Genomic DNA, 19,780 nt, shown 5'->3' with positions numbered 1-19,780 from the left:
TTCAGATCACAGATAGTTACGAAAGAAACTCGGATCATGATCATATCCAGAAAACTGGCCAAATCCTTTGCAATACTCGTTTTGTCCGACTACTTGGCACACCTCAAATACACCACCCAAAGTGCAATTAATAACTTCAGCATGCTAAAAAGCATATTCAATGTTTTTTTTCCCCCATCTACCAATTGGTGCCCTTCTTTGCGAGGCATTGGAAAACCTTACTGGTCTTTCTGGTTGAATCTTGACATTCACTGTTTGACTGAAAGACCTTACAGACAATTGTGTGTGGGGAACAGAGATGATATAGATAGTCATTAAAGAATTATGTTAAACACTATTATTGCACATTCAATTTTGTTTAAAGGATCGCCCTTTCTTAAACAGGCTATACAAAACTGGTTACAATTTCAGTTTTATCCTCCAGAAAAGGTACAACAAATATTATGGTTAAACTCAAATATACTTATTAATAAAAAATCATACTTCATGGAATTAAAAACAATGTTTTATTATATTTGTCATGACTGTCCTGGTGTGATCCAAATGGGCAGATCAGGTTTGCAATGAATAAACTTCCACCAGACCCCCTCTCACACGCAGAGGGCAGGAGGACACTGGTTTTGGGGTTTTGACACCTCATGCCCTGTCGTAAATGAAGGAGAAGACTCTCTTCCTCCCTCTTCTCTTCCTCCCAGACAGTCTTCTCGCCGAAACTAACTCTAACACATTCTAAAGTGAATACTGAAACAATATTTCTAACATAAGAATGTGGGAAATGGTCAGAGAAGATCTATGGAAAACTAATGTCAACTTGTTTTTTATTTAGTGATGTTATTAAAAAGGTTATAAAGGTAATACTGTAACTTGGAAAGTATTTACACTACAGGTATGAAGTCTCCATCCTTAACATTGTATATGAAATATGACAAAGTATGAAAGTATTTTTGTTGAGATAGGAATGTGATTTTAGGAGGTATAAGGAAATCTATCTCCTATAAACTGTGCATAATAAGTAGCCACGCCCCGAGTGAGGTCAGAGAGTGTGTCAGACTGATGGAACTATTGACCAGAGTTCATAAAGACCTGGGAGAGAAATCAACCTTCAGACCAGGAAACATGAGGCAGGAGCTAAATGGTTGGAACTTTGAACCTCAACACGAGGTGAAGAAAATAACTCATCACCCAGACAAGACCAGAAAGATGGTGAGCTGCAGCTCATGTCCAATGTAGTCCGAATCAGAATACAAACACGAGGGGAAAACAAACTCCCCTCTCAGACAATCACTGGTACTGCTGATTAGCTATATTGAGTCAAATATCTAGAAAAACAAATCCAAGTGAGACTATCCTACTATGCTCATCACCAATAGGAACCGTCGACACGCCTGGCTAGCTATCTTCCAGAGTGAACAACAATAGAAGACAGTAATGGGGAGACCCCTTTCAGACAATCAGAGCCATACAAGCTTGCCGCTGAAAGACCGACAACCTTCCTAAGAAGGGCAGGTTCTGACTGAGATAAACGGTGAACAAAGGCATTCACACATAAAATACATTTATGCTTTCTTATCCAAACGGGCAGTGGTTTGTGTGCAAACTATATGATTACTGTGAGAATAGTTTTGAAATGTATTGATGATAATTGTCCTTCTCTCTCTCTCTCTCTCTCTCTCTCTCTCCCTATCCATGTTGCTATGTAAAAGCCACCATATTGTGTCTGTCTGCTAGGGACCTTTGTCTCATGTATTAAGGATGTATGTTTATTCTGTGATTATTTAGTTATCTAGTAAATAAATAATTAAACCAAGTTGTGTAGTACTGAATCATGGGTGAGGCTGGGTTTTTTGCAGATGCATGAGGTTTCGACTGTTCAGAATGATGATATGATAAAAGGTAATGATTAATAATATGACTGTTTAACAATGTAATAGACCTTAGAGTTAAATTCGGCAGATGGTAACTCTTTAAACATCCTCTTCCGTGTCAACAAAAATGTTGACATTTGCGCCACATAGGTGGCAAAATAAATGGGAAGAGATTTTCTATGTACCTGATTCCATGGCACATGGTTTATGAACTGATACAAAAGACAACAGTTGACTCAGCATTTCAAATGTTTTAATAAAAATTATTATACATTTTTGCCACCAACAGAATGCTATATATATGGTAATGTATTATTATTATGTGATTGCTGTATATAAAAGCACCATGAATGCAAAATGTAAATGTAAAATGTATGTATATGTTGCAGAAAAGCTGTAAAAAAAAACTAAAAAGATATGTGTCCTCCGAAGAGGGGCGGTGGTGGGTGGGTTAAAAATAATAATAAAATACATCTGAGCTTTTCATTTTTATTTAATTGTAAACATAAAACAAATATACAGTTCCAGTTTAACATTATGGGGTATTGTGTGTAGGCCTGTGACTGAACAAAATATACTGAACAAAAACATAAACACAAACAAGCAACAATTTCGAAGATGTTACTGAGTTACAGTTCCTTTAAAAAAAAGTAGGGGCGTGGATCAGAAAACCAGTCAGTATGTGGTGTGACCACCATTTGCCTTATGCAGCGTGACACATTTGAATAGAGTTGATCAAGCTGTTGATTGCCGCTTGTGGAATGTTGTCCCACGTCTCATCAATGGCTGTGCGTAGTTCCTGGATATTAGAGTGAACTGAAACACGCTGTCGTATACATCGATCCAGAGCATCCCAAATATGCTCAATAGGTGCCAAGTCTGGTGAGTATGCAGGCCATGTAAGAACTGGGACATTTTCAGCTTCCAGGAATTGTGTACAGATCCTTGCGACATGGTGCTGTGTATTATCATGCTAAAATATGAAGTGATGGTGGTGGATGAATGGCACGACAATGGGCCTCAGGATCTCGTCATGGTATCTCTGTGTCACGACTTCTGCCGAAGTCGTTGCCTCTCCTTGTTCGGGCGGTGCTCGGCATTCGACGTCACCGGTCTTCTAGCCATCATTGATCCATTTTCATTTTCCATTGGTTTTGTCTTGTCTTCCCACACACCTGTTTTCAATCCCATTCATTACCTGTTGTGTATTTAACCCTCTGTTTCCCCTCATGTCTTTGTCAGAGATTGTTTATTGTCAGTGTAGTGTTGTTTGTATAGGTGCGCGACGGGTCTTCGTACCCATATTTGTTTATATTAATTTTTCTATTTAGTGTTATGGAGCATGTTACTTTGGACATTTATTAAAAGACTCCGTTTGACTCTCCTGCGCCTGACTTCCCTGCCACCTATACACATATATCTGACACTGTGCATTCAAATTGCCATTGATAAAAGCAGTTGTGTTCATTGTCCGTAGCTTATGCCAGCCTATACCGTAACCCCACGCGGTTTACTCTGTGCACAACGTTGACATCAGCAAACTCCTCGCTCACACGACAGCATACACACTGTCTGCCATCTTCCCGCTATAGTTATAACCGGGATTAATCCATGAACAGCACATTTCTCCTGCGCGCCAGTGGCCATCGAAGGTGAGCATTTGCCCACTGAAGTTTGTTACGATGCCAAACTACAATCAGGTCAACACCCTGTTGAGGATGACGAGCATGCAGATGAGCTTCCCTGATTTGGTTTCTGACAGAAATTATTCAGTTGTGTAAACCCACAGTTTCATCACCTGTCCGGGTGGCTTTGTCGGACCTGGCGATGTTTTTCCACTTCTCAATTGTCCACTATTGGTGATTGCCTGCACCCTAGAGTCACTTCTTCTTGTTGTTAGCTGATAGGAGTGGAACCCTGTGTGGTCGTCTGCTACAATAGTCCATCTGTGACAAGGACCGATGAGATGTGCATTTCGCTATATCCGTTTGCATACAACTGTTGTACACTGCTGACTGGATGTTTTTTGTTTATCGCACCATTCTCTGTAAACCCTAGATACTGTCATGCATGGAATGCCCAGGTGGCCAGCTGTTTCTGAGATACTGGAACTGAAGCACTTGGTATCGACGATGCCTAAACTTAATTTACACAGCCTGGTGTATCAGCGTCCTCTCCTTTCGTTCCCTCCAGGCTCCTCATTTCTCGATGGTCGCTCGCCGAACCCCTCTGGAACTCTGGTACAGTGGTTTACCATGTAGTGCTTCCTTTCACCAGACGGCTGTTGGTGTTGCTAGGACCACTTCGTAAGGACCCTCTCGCCTTGGCTCGTTCCACTTCCTCCGGAACACTCAGACCTGGTCCCCTTGGTTTACCGGATGTGAAACCTCTGGTCCTGGTTCAGGTTTTCCTTCTTTCTGTGAGCCTTTCAAACTCAGAGACTTATGGCCTCTGTTCTATAATTACACCACACACAATCTTATTTCCCATCTCTCATCACACCTCCATTTTCCTTCTGGTTCCTAAGAGAGTGAAAGCACAAGACTTGAAAAGCAATAAAAAGAAAACAGAACTGTATTAACAATGTGATAAGTTATGCATATGTATATAAGCATGAAAACCAAATTCTGAGCCCATGATAATTCCCACTCTCTCTATGCCTCCAGGATACTTTTATGCTGGACTTCACAAAAATTAAAGCCCTAAAAAGCTTCCTCATGCTTTAGCCCTGTCTTCCTCTTTCGGCCCGAGGTACCGAGAGGTGTTCCCAAGTCATGTATTTTTCACTTTGTTCCCCATCTCCTCAACCTTTCATTGTCATTCATAACTCTTCACATTACAACCTCCCTTCGTCCCTGGTTTCCTTTCGTAAGTTGCCTAGAAATAAAATACCAGTTGTCACTATGCATCCTTAGTCTACACTTTTTCATAGTGAATAAACCCCCGTTCCCCTTTAGTCTTCCTTCTCCTGGCACATATAATTCCAGCATGTCTATTTCAGATATAGTTCACAGGTCATCTTCCCAATGGACACAGATAGAAGTCAATGTCACATAACACAATTTTGTCCGTCACTCTTCAGCCAGTTAGGGAGGGTTTGAGGTTCACACACACTGTTCACACACACACACACTGCACACACTGCTCCCTCCCATGCATTAACCTCTTGGGCTAGGGGGCAGTATTTTGACATCCGGATGAAAAGCGTGCCCAAAGTAAACTGCCTGTTACTCAGGCCCAGAAGCTAGGATATATATATAATTGGTAGATTTGGATAGAAAAACTCTCAAAATAATGTCTGTGAGTATAACATAACTGATATGGCAGGGGAATCCCAGAGGAAAAATTAGCTAGTTTTTCTAAGTGGCTCACATTTTGGCTGAAGTGTTTTCATGCATGTGGATGAGAGCGCGTTCTTTGTTGTTTATCTCCGGTAAAGACAATAACGAATTTACGTATTTGATTATAAACGTTTGATTATAAACGCTGTTTGTCTTGGTATTATATGATTAGTCTCTCATTGTCATAATAATGTACACATATCCTGGTATCATTAATACACCAATGTCCAATCAACACATTTAAAAGCTGTTTCACCTTAGATTGTTCCTGTTAACTTCTGAAGGTATAGGGGGCAGCATTTTCACTTTTGGATAAATAGCGTGCCCAATTTCAACTTCCTGCTACGCATGCCAAGAATATAAGATATGCATATTATCAGTAGATCTGGATAGAAAACACTCTGAAGTTTCTAAAACTGTTTGAATCATGTCTGTGAGTATAACAGAACTTATGTAGCAGGCAAAACTCTTAGGACTAACCGTTCAGATTTTTTTTGAGGTCTCTGTCTGTTCAGTGAGTTCTCATTGGGAAACAATATTTATGTTTTCAGTTCCTACCGCTTCCACTGGATGTCACCAGTCTTTGGAATTTGGTTGAGGTTATTCCTTTGTGCAATGAAGAAGTACGACCATCTAGGAACTGCGTGACACTGTTGAGAGTTGCGCAAGACTTGAAAAGTAGCTTGGTTTATTGTCTTCCTGTATGAACACAGATAGACCTGTCTTCAATTTGATCGATTATTAACGTAAAAAAAATTAACAGGTTTGTTCCAGTAAACCCACTCCGTGATATTTTCCAGATCTACTTGTAGAGCTTGCTGTACTTGTTGAACCAATTGTTTTGCTGTATAAATTGTAGTATCATCGGCAAATATAGTAGCTTGAGTTTCAGATAAGGCATAAGGAATGTTGTTGGTATATATTAAGTAAAGCAGTGGCCCAAAGCAGCTGCCTTGCGGTATTCCACATTCTAAAGCATGAGGGGAAGAAAACAACCCATTGATATAGGTGGACTTTTTCCTGTCAGTTAGATATGACTGTACCCAATTCAACGCTGCATCCTTAAAACCATAATGCAATAATTTTGTCCACAGAATTTCATGATCCACTAAATCAAATGCTGCACTAAAATTAAAAAATAGTACAACCACAAACCTTCCATTATCCATAGCATTGAACCAATTGTCAGTCATGTCAACCAACACAGTGTTAGTGGAATGTTTTTTGCGATAAGCATGCGTATTGGCTGTGATCAGATCATTATTTTCCATGTACTCTCATATTTATCTACTCACAATACCCTCCAATATCTTACTGATTGATGGCATAAAAGGCCCTTATTTACTTGTCTCTTAGATCATTCACAGCTTTGTGGATATTACCTGTTGCTCTGATGTTTAGCCCAAGGTATGTATTGTTTTAATGTGATCTTGGGCAATGGTGTCAAGATGGAATTTTTATTTGTGGTCCTGGAAACTGGACCTTTTTTGGAACACCATTATTTTTGTTTTACTGAGATTTACTGTCAGGGCACAGGTCTGTCAGAATCCGTGCAGAAGATCTAGGTGCTGCTGTAGGTCCACCTTGGTTGGGGACACCAGATCATCAGCAAACAGTAGACATTTGACTTAAGATTCTAGTAGGGGAGGCTGGGTGCTGCAGAATGTTCTAGTGCCCTCGCCAATTCGTTGATATATATGTTGAAGAGGGTGAGGCTTAAGCTGCATTCCTGCCTCACCCTTCACGGCCCTGTGGAAAGAAATGTGTGTGTTTTTTGCTCATTTTAACCGCACACTTGGTGTTTGTGTACATGGATTTTATATGATTTTATAATTTATAATATAATGTTTTTCCTCCAACACCACTTTCCATCAATTTGTATAACATACCCTCATGCTAAATTGAGTCAAAATCTTTTTTTAAATCAACAAAGCATGAGAAGACTGTCTTTGTTTTGGTTTGTTTGTCAAATAGGGTGTGCAGGGTGAATTTGATCTGTCGTACGTTAATTCTGTCTCTCTTTTTCTTTCTTTCTCTCACACACACACACACACACACACACACACACACACACACACACACACACACACACACACACACACACACACACACACACACACACACACACACACACACGCCAGTAACTCCACCACCCAAGTCTCTCAAAGCTGGCACTTCTCTAACAGCTGGTACCTCCGCCCTCCACTATACACACAGTTTGCACAGACTCGTCAATGCCGAGGACTTGATGGATTCAGTTGAGCTCCCACTGTGTCTGGTGTTGCTCCCTGTGAAGGGCATGTGGTCATCAATCACATCTGTTTCTCATTTTGGTCTGACAATGCTGGCTCACTGAGTCTGTGGCTAGATGGTCGGGTGAAGACTACAGAGAGTTGGGTGCAATGGCTGTGGTTCATCTGCCTACTCATCCTAGAATGCAAGAGGTGGCAGGGAGAAGCTCATGCTGGCTGTCCTCTTATGAAAGACCTGCCAGGCAATACAAATAATTAAAAATACATACCCAATAAAAAAACAAAAGGGTGTGACAGGGCAGACATTACACTTACAAAAAATGTACTTTTCACCCATATGACCACATATAAGAGTAAAACGTGAAAGACAAGTTTGCCTACACCAATGTTATTAAGTAACGACTGAAACTTTGACCACTTCCCCAACAATTTTCGGAAAAGTTAGAGGGTATGCCATCTTCGTCTACTTCTATGCCATTAAAATCTGTTTGCGGAACCAAAATATATTATACGGTTCTAACGATACAGCTGTTTTAGTAATTGCATTAACACACAACTACTGACCACAACCACACAATTACTGACCACACAACTACTGAACACAGCTCCTGATCACAACCGCACAACTATTGACCACAACTACTGACTACAACAACACAACTACAGACCATTACTCCTGACCACAACTGCTGAACACAACTACTGACTATAACCACAAAACTACTGACCACAACTGAGCCCTTGCGACAAAAAAACCTATATGTGCCATATTGAAAACATCAAACATCATTGCTAGATATCCTATCTATTAAATTAATTTGTTTCGCAAGACTTGTATGCGCTAATGAACTGGCATTTTAGATAGGCTAAAATTGGATCATGTGGGAAAAAAGTGTATTATGTTATTCTGTGTTGGCTCGCTTGTGTAGCTAGAGCGGAAAATATAATCTAATAGGCTATACATTAAGAAACTGGTAGCTAAATTAATCAGGAGAAACACCTGATGATTCATGGCTATCGGTAATGTTACACAATTTCCTGCATTAGGGAAGAGTGTGTGCCGATACGTGCAGAAGGGATTGTGGAAAGTTGACGGAAGAGCGCAAGTTGCAGTATTTCAGCGGATTCTACACAGTCCCATACAAGAAGCAGCAAGCTTTGATTCTCTCAGGCTTTGAGCAGGTGAGATCCAAATAAGATCCAAAACGACTGATAGACATATTGAACGTTGAAACAGATGATACATTAGAAGAAGTTGCAGTCCTGCTGCTCTGATCTAAAGCTGGAGTGTGTGACCATTAATCATGTAGTGTTAGCTAGACAAGGATATTCAAGCAGATTGTCTATCATCATTGCTATGGTTAGTTAATGGACCTGTATAGATGTTACATTGTTACATTGTTTTAGCTTTTCTTATTATTATAATATGATGCATGCTAGGCTAGTTAGAGCTAGTTGTAGAGAATAGTAACGAAATTCGTCCTCCTCTGACGAGGAGTATGAGGGATCGGACAAATATGCAGCATGGTACGTGTCCATGTTGAAATTTATTAACACTGAACACAAAAACAAAATTGAAACAGTTCTGTCTGGTGAAGACACAGAGACAGCAGGACACAACTCATAGTGGGAAAACAGGCTACCTAAGTATGGTTCTCAATCAGAGACAACAAACGACACCTGCCTCTGATTGAGAACCATACTAGGCCAAAAACATAAACACAACATAGAAAAAATAACATAGACTACCCACCCCAACTCACGCCCTGACCAAACTAACACAAAGACATAATAAAGGAACTAAGGTCAGAACGTGACAGTAAACCCCCCCAAAGGTGCGGACTCCGGCCGCAAAACCTGAACCTATAGGGGAGGGTCTGGGTGGGCGTCTGTCCGCGGTGGCGGCTCTGGCGCAGGACGTGGACACCACTCCACCATAGTCTCGGCCCACTTAAGTGGCGCCTTGGGAGCGGCGACCCTCGCCCTTGACGCGGATCCCGAATAGATGGGAGACTCCGGTAGCGCTGGACTGGTGGGAGACTCCAGCAGCGCCAGAGTGAAGGGCGACTCCAGCAGGGCCGGAATGACGGGCGGCTCTGGCAGCTCCTGACTGACGGGCGGCTCTGGCAGCTCCTGACTGACAGGTGGCTCTGGCAGCTCCTGACTGACGGGCGGCTCTGGCAGCTCCTGACAGACGAACGGCTCTGGCAGCTCAGGACAGACGGGCGGCTCTGGCAGCTCAGGAACAACGGGCGGCTCTGGCAGCTCAGGACAGATGGGCGAACCTGGAGGGAGGAGACAGAGAGACAGCCTGGTGCGTGGGGCTGCCACAGGACCCACCAGGCTGGGGAGACCTACAGGAGGCCTGGTGCGTGGAGGAGGCACCGGATAAACCGGGCTGTGGGGAGCACTGGAGCCCTGGTGCGCAGCCTTGGCACCACTCCTCCAGGCTGGTGACCCCTTTAGCCCGGACCCTCCAGAGTGCAGGCACAGGTTGAACCGGGCTGTGGGTGAGCACAGGAGATCTGGTGCATACCATTCGCACCTCTCCCTTAGGCTCCACAACCACATCGCCCGGCACGGGCAGAGCGCAGGCATAGGACGCACTGCACCCTCCCGGCGCCGCGGAGACACAGCACGCAGCGCCGGCGCAGGATACCCTGGGCCGAAATGGCGTACTGGAGACCAAACACTCTGGGCTGGTACAACACGCCCTGGCTGGATGCCTCCTCTCGCATGGCACTTGCGTGGGGCTGGCCTATAGCCCACCGGGCTACGAGCGCGTACTGGCGACAACGTGCGCTTGACTGCATAACACGGTGCCTGACCAGTACTGCGCTTCTTCCGGTATGCACGAAGAGTGGGCTCAGGTCTCCAACCTGACTCTGCCACACTCCCCGTGTGCCTCCCCCCAAAACAATTTTGGGGGCTGCCTCTCGTGCCTGTCGCGCTGCCGTTCTGCCTCCTCATATCGCCACCGCTCGGCTTTCGTGGCCTCCAGCTCTGCCTTGGGGCGGCGATATTCCCCAGCCTATGCCCAGGGTTCCTTTCCGTCCAGAATCTCCTCCCATGTCCAGGAGTCTAGCACTCTCTGCTCCTGGTTACCACGCTGGAGGAGGCCTGGTGCGTGGAGGAGGCACCAGATGGACTGGGCTGTGGGGGAGCACTGGAGCCCTGGTGCGCAGCCTTGGCACCACTCCTTCAGGCTGGATGACCCCTTTAGGTGATTCCTGGAAGTGCATTCTGATGAAGATGTATAATAGTCGTATCTTTATCAGAGTCTTTCTGTAAATTGATGTGGCTCTCTGCAATATCACCGCATGTTTTAGAACTACTGAACATAACATAACATTTTATATAAATATGAACTTTATCAAACAAAACATACATGTATTGTGTAACATGAAGTCCTATGAGTGTCATCTGATGAAGATCATCAAAGGTTAGTGATACATTTTATCTCTATTTTCGCTTTTTGTGACTCCTCTCTTTGGCTGGAAAAATGGCTGTGTTTTTCTGTGGCTTGGTGGTGACCTAACATAATTGTTTGTGGTGCTTTCGCTGTAAATCATTTTTGAAATCAGACACTGTGGCTGGATTAATGAGAATTGTATCTTTAAAATGGTGTAAAATACTTGTATGCTTGAGGAATTTTAATTATGAGATTTTAGTTGTTTTGAATTTGGCGCCCTGCACTTTCACTCCGCTAGCGGAACCCCAGTCCTAGACAGGTTAAACAAAAGTAGTTGTGTTGTGGTCAATAGTTGTGTTCCGTAGATGTGTGGTCAATAGTTGTGTGGTTGTCATCAGTAGTTGTGTGGTTGTGGTTAGTAATTGTTTTCATTAGTTGTGGTCAGTAGTTGTGTGCTTCAGTAGTTGTGTGGTCAATAGTTCTGTGGTTGTGGTCAGTAGTTGTCTGGTTGTGGTCAGTACTTGTGTTGTGTTCAATAGTTGTGGGTCGTAGTTGTGTGGTTAATAGTTGTGTGGTTGTGATCATTAATTGTGGCCATTAGTTGTGGTCATATGTGTGGTTGCAGTCAGTAGTTGTGTAGTTCAGTAGTTGTGTGGTCAACATGTGTGTGGTTGTGGTCAGTAGTTGTATGGTTATGGTCAGTAGGTTTGGTTAGTAGTTGTGGGGTTTTAGTTAGTAGTTGTGCTCAGGAGGTGTGGTCAGTAGCTGTGTGGTGAAAGTTGTGTGATTATGGTCAGCAGTTGTGTGGTGGTGGTCAGTACGTGTGGTAATTTGTTGTGGTCAGTAGTTGTGGTCAGTAATTGTGATGTGGTCAATAGTTGTATGGTTATGGTCAGTAGGTGTGGTTAGTAGTTGTGTGGTTTTAGTTAGTAGTTGTGCTCAGGAGGTGTGGTCAGTAGCTGTGTGGTCAGGAGTTGTGATGTGGTCAATAGTTGTATGGTTATGGTCAGTAGGTGTGGTTAGTAGTTGTGTGGTTTTAGTTAGTAGTTGTGCTCAGGAGGTGTGGTCAGTAGCTGTGTGGTCAGTAGTTGTGGTCAGGAGTTGTGTGGTTGTGTGTAGTAATTGTGGTCAGAAGTTTTGTGGATGTGGTGAGAAGTTGTGGTCAAGAACACTAAGGTAACCTGCCTAAAAGACTACCGAACCGTAGCACTCACGTCTGTAGCAATGAATTGCTTTGAAAGGATGGTCATTGCTTACATCAACACCATTATCTCAGAAACCCAAGACCAACTCCAATTTGCATACTGCCCCACAGATCCACAGATGATGCAGTCTCTATTACACTCCACACTGCCCTTTCACACCTGGGCAAAAGGAACACCTATGTGAGAATGCTATTCATTGACTACAGCTCAGCGTTCAACACCATAGTGCCCTCAAAGCTCATCACTATGGGACTAAACACCTCCCTCTGCAACTGGATCCTGGATTTCCTGACGGGCAGCCCCCAGTTGGTATGGGTACGTAACAACTCAGCCGCCACACTGACCCTCAATATGGGGGCCCCTCAGGGGTGCGTGCTCAGTCTCTTGTACTCCCTGTTCACTCATGACTGCACGACCAGGCACGACTCCAACACCATCATTAAGTTTGCCGATGACACAACAGTGGTAGGCCTGATCACCAACAACAACTAGACAGCCTATAGGTAGGAGGTCAGAGACCTGGCTGTGTGGTGCCAGGACAACAACCTCTCCCTCAATGTGATAAAGACAAAGGAGATGATTGTGTACTACAGGAAAAGGAAGACCGAGCACACCCCCATTCTCATCGAAAGGGCTTGTAGTGGAGCAGGTTGAGAGTGTCAAGTTCCTTGTTGTTGTTGTTTGTAGTTGTCTTGTTGTGGTCATTAGTTGTGTGGTCAGTAGTTGTGGTGTTGTGGTCAGTAGTTGTGTGGTTGTGGTCAGTAATTGTGGTATTTTGTTTTGGTCAGTAGATGTGTGGTTATGGTGAGTAGTTGTGGTAGGTAGTTGTGATCAGTAGTAGTGGTCAGTAGTTGTGATCAGTAGTAGTGGTCAGTAGTTGTGTGGTCAGTAGTTTTGTTGTTGTGTCAGTAGTTGTGTGGTCGTTGTCAGTAGTTATGTTGTTGTGGTCAGTAAGTAGTTGTGGTCTGTAGTTGTGTTGTTATTAGTTCTGCGGTCAGAAGTTAATTGGTTGTGGTCAGTATGTGTGCTGTTGTAGTTGTCTTGTTGTGGTCATTAGTTGTGTGGTCAGTAGTTGTGTATTCATTAGTTGTGTTTTCAGAAGTTGAGTGGTTGTGGTCAGTAGGTGTGTGGTTGTAGTTGTCTTGTTGTGGTCATTAGTTGTGTGATTGTGGTCAGGAGTTGTTGTCAGTAGTTGTGATCAGTACTAGTGGTCAGTAGTTGTGGTCAGGAGTTGTGTTGGGGTAAATAGTTTGGGCTGTCATTTTGTGGTTATGTTGAGCAGTTGTGGTCAGGAATTGTTGTCATTAGTTGTGATGTTATTAGTTATGTGGTCAGAAGTTGAGTGGTTGTGGTCAGTAGGTGCGTTGTTGTAGATGTCTTGTTGTTGTCAGTAGTTGTGTGTCAGTAGTTGTGTAGTTGTGGTCAGAAGTTGTGTTGTGGTTAATAGTTGTGGGCAGTAGTTTTGTGGTTGTGTTCAGTAGTTGTGGGCAGGAGTTGTGTTGTGATTAATAAGTTAGTAGTTTTGTGGTCAATAGTCGTGTGGTTGTGGTCAGTAATTGTGGTTATTAGTTGTGGTCAGTAGTTGTTGTCATTAGTTGTGGTCAATAGTAGTGGTCAATAGTTGTGGTCATCAATTTTGGTCAGTAGTTGTGAAAGTACTAGTGGTCAGTGGTTGTGTGTCAGTAGTTGCCTTGTTGAGGGCAGTAGTTTTGTGGTTGTGGTCAGTAGTTGTGGTCAGGAGTTGTGTTGTGGTTAATAGTTGTGGTCAGTAGTTTTGTGGTCAGAAGTTGTGTGGTTGTGGTGAGTAGGTGTGGTCAGGAGTTGTTGTCAGTAGTTGTGATCAGTACTAGTGGTCAGTAGTTGTGGTCAGGAGTTGTGTTGGGCTTAATAGTTGTGGGCTGTCATTTTGTGGTTGTGGTCAGTAGTTGTGTTGTGGTTAATATTTGTGGTCAGTAGTTTTGTGGTCAGACGTTGTGTGGTTGTGGTGAGTAGGTGTGGTCCAGAGTTGTTGTCAGTAGTTGTGATCAGTACTAGTGGTTAGTAGTTGTGGTCAGGAGTTGTGTTGTGGTTAATAGTTGTGGTAGGTAGTTTTGTGATCAATAGTTGTGTGGTTGTGGTCATGAATTGTGGTTATTAGTTGTGGTCTGTAGTTGTTGTCATTAGTAGTTGTCAATAGTTGTGTGGTCAGTAGTTGTGTGGTTGTGATCAGTAGTTGTAATAAGTAGTAGTGGATTGTAGTTGTGTGATTGCTATTCAGTAATTGTGGTAAGTAGTTGTGGTCGGTAGTTTTGTGGATGTGGTCTTTAGTTGTGGTTTGTTGTCTTGTTGTGGTCATTAGTTGTGTGGTCAGTAGTTGTGTAGTCAATAGTTGTGTTTTCAGAAGTTGAGTGGTTGTGGTCAGTAGGTGTGTGGTTGTAGTTGTCTTGTTGTGGTCATTAGTTGTGTGGTCAGTAATTGTGTTATTGTGGTCAGTAGTTTTTGTTTGTGTTCGGTAATTGTGGTCACTCTTCACCCTCGTCATTATTTTTTCCCTACACTGCACATGTGCTCCTCTGCGTCTGTCAGTATCCATAGCAATGGCTCCATTTGGGCTACAAAAAGAAAGACAAAAAGGGTAATATTTTAAACAGTACAAAATATATCAAAAAGTTGTATTCAAGCAACTCAATCGAGACCTGTCTGAACGAGTTTAAAGTTTGAATGGTGCTTCTAGCTTAAACGGTGTAAGCGGAGTAGCATGCTAAAGAAGAAGACGAAGAAGAAATATTTCAAAGATTTAAGTGGGGGCTTTTGCTTTGCAAGCCCCACAATAACTATAATAAGTCAGAAATATGTGGAAGATTTAAAGTGGGTGCTCTTGCTTTGTAAGCCTTGCTTTGTAAGTATGAAAATGTTATGAAAATGTATGCCCTCACTACTGTAAATCACTTTGGATGAGTGCATCTGCTAAATGACAAAAATGTAAAATGTAAACCCCACTAATAATGAGAGAAGTATGTCAAAGATTTAAGTGGCGGTTTTAACTTCGCAAGCGCCACAATAATAATAGTGTTAATTTTACCTCAATTGAGAGGGTGTCCTCCTCATTGTCTTATGTTGAGGGCAGCATCATAGCCATTGGCTAAGCTATGTGATTGTGCATGGATAGCATACCTGAATGTTGATCCAGTCACATTGTGGTTATCATAGATCTGTCAGCTCGTCCCCTTGTGTGTTGGGCTTGATGTTCTTCTCGAAGAAGTCTTGAGTCTCCTTGGCAGTGGAACATGCGTGTGTTGTATTCTGGAAGTTCAAGATGAGTTTTGCTGGGTGGATGAAGCCGCGCCTCAGGTGTAGCTTGTGTAGCTGGGATCACTTACTATTTCAGCAGTTCGGCACTCAGGTCTAGGTAGATGCTGATCCTATTCTCTGAATAGGTCAGAGCCCTCGATTCTGCTGTGAGGCGAACAATTTGCTGTTTGACTTCAAAACTGTGAATTGTACAATCAAACACGAGACCCGTTGCGGATAGGACCCGTGTGGTGCGCACTGTTAATCGGCAGCATCGGACCCAGCTTCTTCTGCACAAACAGTTCATAGAAAAGACTGCTCATGAAGGATATGTTGCCTGCTTTCATGTCAGTTTTAAGTCCTGTAACCCACACATTGAATTTACAGGAATGATTTGAGTGATTTGGTTTTATTTTTTAGTATTTTGATTTCCCATTCTACTTAGTTCGCACTGTTTCCAGGTCATGGAGTTGCACATCTGTCCAATTGGCTGCTGTGTCCAAATGTCTACTTTAGTTGAGTTGGTATCCACCTTAGCAGTGAGCAGTGCAAGAGATTAATTTACCGGTTTTAACCTTTCTGATCTCCCCATCCCGGATCCGGGTTCGTGAATACAGACTCAAGCTCATTACCATAACGCAACGTTAACTATTCATGAAAATCGCAAATGAAATGAAATAAATATGCTAGCTCTCAAGCTTAGCCTTTTGTTAACAACACTGTCATCTCAGATTTTCAAAATATGCTTCTCAACCATTGCAAAACAATCATTTGTGTAACAGTATTGATGGCTAACGTAGCATTTAGCATTAGCATTCAGCTGGCAACATTTACACAAAAAAACAGAAAAGCATTCAAAAAAATCATTTACCTTTGAAGAACTTCAGATGTTTTCATTGAGGAGACTCTCAGATAGCAAATGTTCAGTTTTTCCTGAAAGATTATTTGTTTAGGACAAATCGCTCCGTTTTCTGCGTCACGTTTAGCTATGAAAAAACCCCTGTATCCAGGATTGTGTAAATCTATCAGCAAGCTCATTAGCATAACACAACGTTAACTATTTATGAAAATCGCAAATGAAATGAAATAAATATGCCATCTCTCAAGCTTAGCCTTTTGTAAACAACACTGTCATCTCAGATTTTCAAAATATGCTTCTCAACCATAGGAAAACAATCATTTGTGTAAAAGTAGCTAGCTAGAGTTAGCATTTCGCGTTAGCATTTAGCGTTAGCATTAGCGTTAGCATCCAGCACGCAACATTAACAAAAACATAAAAGCCTTCAAATAAAATCATTTACCTTTGAAGAACTTCTGATGTTTTCAATGAGGATACTCTCAGTTAGATAGCAGATGCTCAGTTTTTCCAAAAAGATTCCTTGTGTATTAGAAATAGCTCCGTTTTATACATCACATTTGGCTACCAAAAAAAATCCATAAATTCAGTCCTCAAAACGCAAACTTTTTTCCAAATTAACTCCATAATATCGACTGAAAACATGGCAAACGTTGTTTAGAATCAATCCTCAAGGTGTTTTTCACATATCTCTTCATTGATACATCGTTCTTGGAAACATGCTTTCTCTCCTGAATCCCGGGAGAAAATGCCTGCACCTGAAGATTACGCACAAATTTAGACAAAGGACACCGGGCGGACCTCTGGAAAATGTAGTCTCTTATGGCCAATCTTCCAATGATATGCCTACAAATACGTCACAATGCTGCTAAGACCTTGGGCGAACGACAGAAAGTGTAGGCTCATTCCTTGCGCAATCACAGCCATATAAGGAGAGAATGGAAAACAGAGCTTCAGAAATTCTGCTAATTCCTGGGTGATGCATCATCTTGGTTTCGCCTGTAGAATGAGTTCTGGGGCACTTACAGACAAAATCTTTGCAGATTCTGAAACTTCAGAGTGTTTTCTTTCCAAAACTGTCAAGAATATGCATAGTCGAGCATCTTTTCGTGATATCGCGCTTAAAACGGGAACGTTTTTTATCCAAAAATGAAATAGCGCCCCTAGAGCTCTAACTGGTTAATTGCAAGTCGAGGGCAGAGGTAATTTCCTCACAAACAATCTCTTGGATCGTAGCGGCCAATTCTTTCTGTTGTTGAGAGCCACCATGTTCCACTGGTGAATTCTGGATGGACAGATTGTGCTAGCTGCGGAACATCCCACACCTTAATATGGCGTTATATGTTGACACTTATTTGAAAACAAGTCCATTAATTCATAGTTATTTTGCAAAAGAAAGCCACGAGAAAGCCAAGTTTCAATGCATGCTACCGAAATGCATTGAATGCGCTCTCTCTTTCATTCTCTCTCTCTTACACACATGCAAACAATCTTGTTTACGCTTTCTCTCTCAAAATGCTCTCTATTTTCTTTCACATCCTACACACAACAAACTACTTGTGTTTTACACCATGAGATCATTGACTTATTTATTGAAGGTCTTGAAACAATAAGAATCAGAATCTGCAGACAGATGAGATTTAATAAATAATCTGCTGTTTAAACTAGTGAGTAAACTGACCTATCTTCTCCCCTTATATTCACAGCCGGCCGATTCAGAGCAGGTCTCAGATCCTGTTTCCATTAGAGACTATTGACTGGTCCCTCTGTGAGTGGTATAAACTGTAATTACAAATGGCATGTAGTTGCATACACTTTGTTCTAAGATGCCAAACACAATTCCGCCATTCTCTTGTCCTGAACCTCTGTGGAAAGGTCTGGGAAAAACTCCACCTTTGCCTCTTTCTGGTGAAAAGTCCTAAATTATTTTGCTCGGGACATTCTACCTGTTGGTGTATCGCCAAGAATTTCACCAGGATAGGTTGAGGGTTGTGTGGGGCTGGTGCTGGGCGCAGTGTCGTCGGTGTCTGATGTGTCCTCTCAATGGTCATGTTGTTAACATCCTCCGGTGTGTCCTCAATTAGGATTGCCTAAAATGTCTTTCACACAATCCACCGTATTTATGTGGATTTCGGGAACCCCTCTGATCTGAAGTGTGTTTCTATGACTAATTTTCCTGATATTGAAGTCGTTCTTCCAGTTTCTTGATCAGTCTCCATTTTTTCGAGTCTTTTAGGCGAGTGTTCTTGTATGTTTTATTTCAGCCACATCTTCGCCCACTTTCGCAATTGTCTCAGATTTCTGTTCATTTTGCGAATAGAACTGGGTCATCAGACTGTTCTTCTCTGTCACTTTCCTTGCTAGCAGCAGCTGTCGGTCGTGACAACATTTTAGTGTGTTTCATCCGAAGTGTCTGCTTTTGTACGTTTCTAAGTCGTATTTCCATGTAACCGATATCTTGGGCAATTAGTTAACAAAATGTGTAACTAGGCTTTAAATATTTAGTTAAAATCGGGTTGGAGCTATACAGCCTCTTTAGTTAGCTGCTGCTCCTCTCCATATCATTGCCAGAAGAAATATGTCCACTTTCTAATGCCATAGGTCTACAGTAGGGTGCTACAGATGTGGTAATAGCCATTATATACAGTGGGGCAAAAAATGATTTAGTCAGCCACCAATTGTGCAAGTTCTCCCACTTAAAAAGTTGAGGCCTGTAATTTTCATCATAGGTATACTTCAACTATAACAGACAAAATGAGAGAAAAAAAATCGTGAAAATCACATTGTAGGATTTTTAATGAATTTATTTGCAAATTATGGTGGAAAATAAGTATTTGGTCACCTACAAACAAGCAAGATTTCTGGCTCTCACAGACCTGTAACTTCTTCTTTAAGAGGATCCTCTGTCCTCCACTTGTTACCTGTATTAATAGCACCTGTTAAAACTTGTTATCAGCATAAAAGACACCTGTTCACAACCTCAAACAGTCACACTCCAAACTCCACTATGGCCAAGACCAAAGAGCTGTCAAAAGACACCAGAAACAAAATTGTAGACCTGCACCAGGCTGGGAAGACTGAATCAGCCATAGGTAAGCAGCTTGGTTTGAATAAATCAACTGTGGGAGCAATTATTAGGAAATGGAAGACATACAAGACCACTGATAATCTCCCTCGATCTGGGGCTCCACGCAAGATCTCACCCCGTGGGGTCAAAGTGATCACAAGAATGGTGAGCAAAAATCCCAGAACCACACGGGGGGACCTAGTGAATGACCTGCAGAGAGCTGGGACCAAAGTAACAAAGCCTACCTTCAGTAACACACTACGCTGCCAGGGACTCAAATCCTGCAGTGCCAGACGTGTCCCCCTGCTTAAGCCAGTACATGTCCAGGCCCGTCTGACGTTTGCTAGAGAGCATTTGGATGATCCAGAAGAAGATTGGTAGAATGTCATATGGTCAGATTAAACAAAAATATAACTTTTTGGTAAAAACTTAACTCGTCGTGTTTGGAGGACAAAGAATGCTGAGTTGCATCCAAAGAACACCATACCTAATGTGAAGCATGGGGGTGGAAA

The 19,780-nt window shown here is 42.4% G+C and overlaps 2 long non-coding RNA genes across 4 annotated transcripts in view; one reads left to right on the top strand and one right to left on the bottom strand.

Moving 5' to 3' along the window:
* Positions 1-16,780, bottom strand: part of LOC149984023 (uncharacterized) — a 129,037-nt gene extending 112,257 nt beyond the window's left edge. The window contains exons 1-3 of one of the 3 annotated variants that reach the window (XR_016495286.1): positions 16,647-16,780; positions 16,217-16,278; positions 4,258-4,387 (exon numbers count right to left, since the gene is read on the bottom strand). This is a non-coding gene — a long non-coding RNA (uncharacterized LOC149984023). Of the gene's footprint in view, positions 1-4,257; positions 4,388-15,738; positions 15,878-16,216; positions 16,279-16,646 lie in introns of those variants that run through there. The other 2 variants (XR_016495287.1, XR_016495285.1) reach the window with 2 other exon arrangements.
* Positions 1-19,780, top strand: part of LOC149984022 (uncharacterized) — a 217,700-nt gene that overhangs the window by 136,570 nt on the left and 61,350 nt on the right. The window lies entirely within an intron of this gene.

Source organism: Oncorhynchus mykiss, chromosome 4 (assembly GCF_057628025.1).
Source record: "Oncorhynchus mykiss isolate SJ-2025 chromosome 4, ASM5762802v1, whole genome shotgun sequence".
Taxonomy (NCBI): Eukaryota; Metazoa; Chordata; class Actinopteri; order Salmoniformes; family Salmonidae; genus Oncorhynchus; species Oncorhynchus mykiss.
Note: the sequence above shows the minus strand (reverse complement) of the source record. Positions and strands in the feature narration are given on the sequence as shown.